Here is a 6,010-nt window from a genome sequence, read left to right as displayed (position 1 = left end):
TTTAAACCCTAAACTGAATTTTTCCTTTAGTCAGCATTAGGGTTTTAAACCCTAAACTGAGTTTTTCCATGCAATCAACATTAGGGTTTTAAAACCCTAAACTGAATTTTTCCTTTAGTCAGCATTAGGGTTTTAAACCCTAAACTGAACTTTTTCCATTCAGCCAGCATTAGGGTTTTAAACCCTAAACTGAGCTTTTCTATGCAGTCAGCATTAGGGTTTTAAACCCTAAACTGAATTTTTCCTTTAGTCAGCATTAGGGTTTTAAACCCTAAACTGAACTTTTTCCATTCAGCCAGCATTAGGGTTTTAAACCCTAAACTGAGCTTTTCCATGCAGTCAGCATTAAGGTTTTAAACCCTAAACTGAATTTTTCCTTTAGTCAGCATTAGGGTTTTAAACCCTAAACTGAGTTTTTCCATGCAATCAGCATTAGGGTTTTAAACCCTAAACTGAATTTTCCCTTTGGTCAGCATTAGGGTTTTAAAACCCTAAACTGAACTTTTCCTCAGTTGGTCAGTATTAGAGTTTCAACTCTAAAAACTGAACTTCTCCCCAGCTATTCGGTATTAGGGCTCCAACCCGGAACTGAGCATTTTTATCTTCATTCCTCAATTTTATGAACTTCCTGGCGAATAATTAACGAAATTTTCCTAGTGAAACTGGGGCAGAAAATTTCGTTCGTTTGTTTGTTTTCTCCCGCAGGTCTAACCTCGAGCCACACGGATCGAAATGACCCACGAGATGAGTCTCAACTCAGAATCAAAAAAGAAAAAAGACAAAAAGAAGATGTCCCGAGATACCGGAGAAAATGGAAGGCGGATCGTTCCAAGATTTGATTAAGGTCCAGAACTCTGCCAGTCACGTCTCACTGAGTATCCCAGAGGTTAAACAAGCACCTACAACTCGCAAGCATCAAGATTCGGATCGAAGTCTCCAAGCAAAATCAGCTAAGACCCATGATCAAGTCGCAAAAGAATCATAGATAGGGATCTTGTAACTAGCAGTTGACATGCATATAAGTATTTAGTTCAGTTTAAATTTTTCTTTGGTTGTAATAAGGCGGTCAGTAAAGCAACGGTGACAACAGCAACAACAGTAACAGCAAGCATTGCAGTCCCATGGTAGTCCCAGCTACCAAAACTTCCCGAACTACATTGACCTGATTCCTGTTTAGCCCAGGATATGTAGGAAATCTTTGAAGCAAAGATTCGGTCAGATCTTTCAAAAACATGCTTCACACGGAGTAGTCCATAGGCAAGAATCGCTCATATCCGCTCACTTTATCTTTGCACGAAAACTCTTCGTGTTTCCGAACAAAGAGGTGCAGCTGTGAGCACGTGATTTTTGTATTACGCGACAATCGCTCCAAAATAAATAAAAATAATAACAAATGGTCCTGCTGTACAATTTTTGGATTTTACATGGAACTTTGTTAATTATTTACGATTTTTGCCCATTTTTATTTTTTATTAAAACAAAACACAAAAAATGTATGTGTCACGCGTAATTTGAACCGTAATCCATTTGTTAAATGGAAAATCACAAAATACGCATTTTTTTGTCCTGATTTGTTGCCTTGTTTAATTTTACCTACTTTTAACATTTTTATATGCGTGCCATAAATACGTTAAGTGTTAATTAATGGTGTTTAGTTTTATTTAGTTAGGTTGTGCGTTTAAGAAAATTAGAAATAAAGAAAAGAGGTTAAAATTTGTCTTAAATGAATTTGGGCCAATTCCCATTTTTGCAAAATCTGAGGCCCAAATGAACAACCCAATCCATCAGTCCGAACAACCCACCCCAGGCCACAAAACGACGTAGTTTAATACCAAAACTACGTCGTTTCGATACCAATCCATCACGACCGTTCAAACCAAGCCGATCCAACGGTCCGGATCCCTCACCCATAACCCCCATTACCCGACCCGTTATCCGAACCAATTCTGACCCCTACTAAGCCAAACGACGACGTTTCTTTTAAGCCTTCAGATCCAAGCCGTCCATCTCGCCTCAACCAACGGTTGGAACCAATCCACCCATTCCATATATAAGGTCCCTATCGTACCCTGCCCCCCTATCCAGGACCCCAGCCTTCGTCCTCATCCCCTTCCCCTCCAAACCCTAGCCGCCCCTGTATTCTTCACCATGAAAGCCGGCGGCATGAACGCCGGTGGCCTTCCCCTTAACATCATAGGACCATCTCACCCCCCTGAACATGGACCTGTTGACCGTTTAGTTCGAATCCCCTCCCACCTTCTCGAATCTTCATTTGAAGATTCGAGTCGGAACCTGATTTACACCAATCGACCTCAACTTCACACTAGACAGTCCCCAGACACCCCTCGTGACCAAACCATGCTTGGTTTGGTCCGAATCTAACCAGAGAAACACGAATCCCAGATCTGATGTTTTGAACCCTAGGGTCCTCGTGTCTGTTCCGTGCCTATTCCGTGCCTATTTCGTTATTGTTTAAACCAAGAGTTTATGGTCTAATGGACCTTAATCGAAGTGTTTCTCATTTGAGAAACACTTCGATTAAGGGTCCCTCGTGCCTGTCCCGTGCCTGTTCCGTGCCTGTTTAAACCAAGAGATTAGGGTCTAATGGACCTTAATCGAAGTGTTTCTCAAATGTGTTTCTCATTTGAGAAACACTTCTATTAAAGTCCGTTCAACCTTGAGAAGGGTCTGTACAACACAAGTTGATTTTTCTGTTTCTTCTTTCAAAGTTCTTAAGGTAAGTTTGCTTTCTCTTTGTTATTCAGTACGTGTGTGGTTTAAAGGTCTGTTCGTATGGCCGGATGTCTTGTAATTTGTGTCTTTGAATTTTTATCAACTGTTGATTGTCCACCTTGCCTGCACCCCTTTGTTTGATCGAATGTTTCCTTATTCACTGATAATGTGTGTGTATGTGAGCTGCCTAATTGACTGAATCAAAATTGTTTGAGTAATCAATCCCCGAGTTAACCTCTGTAGTGACATGTGCAATCTGACCCCTTGTTGATACTATTTGATTCTAATCCTTGGCTTTGATTGTGTATGTTGTAACTGGTATAGTCGATTCGATACATGCCGTCAAATAGTTTCTAGCTGTTTGAATGGTAACAACTTGATTTGTCTTGCTGAACATTGTTCGAATTAAGAATCAACTATAGCTACTTACCTTTGATGTATTTGAATCAGAAATGTAAAGGGATTGGTTTTGTCTAATTGCAATCTGAATTGATAGCATGTGCACTTGTGCACAACATGTGCATAAAGGCCCTTTTTGAATTAAAATAGTTTGACAGCATGTGCTGTTAGAACACACCCCTGCTGTCCATACCCTGCTTTAGTTTAAGAAGTATTAAACCTCACTTAAAAGAGTAAGACTGCCAGGGAATATCATGGGGGGGTTTGTTTATACTTAAATAGCTAAGTGGAATCTGAAAAAAGGATAGCACATGGGAGAGGTGTTCTAATTGTCGAACAGGCTGTTAAAGGGTTGATTTTAGGCTTATAAAAGGGAAGGACTTCCATCAGTTTGGGGAGGATTTTTTTGGATAACAACACAGGAGAGATAGAGAGAGAACTAAAGAGGATAAGAACACAGTTTGATAATACACAAAAAGAGAATACACACAAAAAACTTAGTTTGGAGATTGAGAGTTGAAGTTATGAAAAACAGAAAACTAGAAAAGGACTTTTGTTTGATAACACAGACAGATAAAACTAGAAATTGCATTCTTCTCTGCTGTCTTGATTTCACTGGTCTTGACCTGTTTGTTCAATACTGATTTCTTCTAAATCCAATTGAGTCTGCTGGTTGTCTGTTGGTTTACTCTGGAACTTGGTCTAGTTGGGTTCTTGATTCTACTTGCTTCGCTTGTTGCTGTTGCTGCTATTCTGCTTTCTGCTGCTGCTGACCCTTCTGCTTCCACTTCTTCTTTGCATTTCAGTATTCAGGTACACATTTCGAGTCCCATGTTGGTGTTAACTGTAACAGTTCGAAAGCATGAAATGAAAGGAGTTTGAAGAAGTTTAAATGTCTGTTTGTAATGCTCATGGTATATTGATTTCTTTTGTATAAATTAATTAGTGTGTAATTCAATAGCAAAAGATTAGTTAGTTAATACTTAACTGAGTTTTAGCCTCTTGCATCCTAGTTTATAGTTGTTTGTTGGTACGAGGTGTGTAATGGTACAGTACGTAGAATGTACGGATAATTGACATAGCGACTGACCGGATTCCTTTTTAGCTATAATGATATCCATAGGATAGAATAGTTCCACCTTACACAATGATGTTCTGTTTTATTTTAGTTCTTTTATCAGGACCCGCTAGGCAGTATATAGGAGCACGTTCGAATCCCCATTAGTAATAATGCCTAGTGGTTAATTCCCTTAATCTAGCCTAAATGAGTCTAGTTTAAATTTAATTCAAGAAATGTTTTGGATGTAAGCATAGCATTTTGTCAGCTCGTATGTAATTTCTTTGTCAAATCAAAGCATTTTTCCATGAAGTATAATGTTTTCTCCACTTTGTAAATAATTAATCAGAAATTGATAAGAATCCGGATTGGGCCCAAGCATATAATTAAATTAGCATGTACCTTTTTCTTCTAGTTTTAGAGACAAACGCATTAGAAATGTAGCCACTTTAGGATATCCTTTCTAAAATAGAGACGAGCCTCGCCAAATAAAAAATGCAAAATTGCGGGGCCCTCAATAACTAGCCATAATAAATACTTAAAATTCGGGACAGGCCGGTTAGTGAATTTCATGGCCTTCCCCAAGAATTACAACGCGTTAGACTCCTTAGGCGCGGCTTAATTAAATTACAGTCTTAAACTCGGGTGCACATTGATGTGACCTTAATCCAAATCTCAACGGAGTCAAAATGTGTCGACGACCACGGGTGCATTGATTGTGACGTGGTTCGAGATGCATTTCCACGATGTTGCAATTCTATAAAAATAAAAAAAAATGATAATAATAAAAGCGGTTTAAACTTAATAAAAGCACGTAAGTCATAACATGTATTTAAATCAGATATTTAGCCATTATAATAATTTAAGCGACCGTGCTAGAACCACGGGATTCGAGGGTGCCTAACACCTTCCCTCGGGTCAACAGAATTCCTTACTTAGAATTTCTGGTTCGCAGACTTCATTTGGAAAGGTCGAAAATTTCCTCGATTTGGGATTCAAGATAAACCGGTGACTTGGGACACCAAAAGCCAAACCTTTTCCCAAGTGGCGACTCTGAATTAAATAAATAATCCCATTTCGAATATTGTCACTTAAATTGGAAAAACTCCCTCGCGCATTTAACCCTTCGGGGCCGGGCGCGCAAAAAGGAGGTGTGACAATACTATATTGATTAATGGAGTCCAAACAAAACCTTTTGAAGCAAGAAGAGGATTGAGGCAAGGAGATCCACTGTCCCCCTATCTGTTTGTGTTTGCCATGTAATACCAGACAAGGAGGCTGAAAATGCTCAACAACAATCCAGATTTTAATTACCATCCCAAGTGTGCAAAGATGCAAATCTTGCAACTTGGATTTGCTTATGACTTTTTACTATTTTGCAGGGAGATTTGAAGTCAGTCCAACTACTATATAATGGCTTTCAAGAGTTCTCACAAGCATCTGGACTGAAGATTAACAAAAACAAAAGTTCCTTATTTTGTGGAGGGATTACACAAGAAGACCAAGAGAAGATACTAAGCTTCCTGGGAATACAAAAGGGAGAATTACCTGTGAGATATTTAGGAGTCCCATTGAGCACCAGGAGAATCAGTATAGCACAATGCCATCCTTTGGTAAAGAAGATAGTAGGCAGAATAACATCCTGAACAATAGGGTTCTTATCCTATGCTTGAAGAGTCCAACTTATTAAAAGTGTCCTATTCTCAGTTCAGACTTACTGGGCACAAATTTTTGTGCTGCTAAAGAAAATCACAAAGTTAATAGAGGCAATCTGCAGAAGCTTCTTATGGGCAGGTGAGAGCAATGTAACTAAAAAGGCCC

Source organism: Nicotiana sylvestris, chromosome 5 (genome assembly GCF_000393655.2).
Source record: "Nicotiana sylvestris chromosome 5, ASM39365v2, whole genome shotgun sequence".
Lineage (NCBI taxonomy): Eukaryota > Viridiplantae > Streptophyta > Magnoliopsida > Solanales > Solanaceae > Nicotiana > Nicotiana sylvestris.
The sequence above is the reverse complement of the archived record's forward strand: the minus strand, read 5'-3'. Positions refer to the sequence as shown.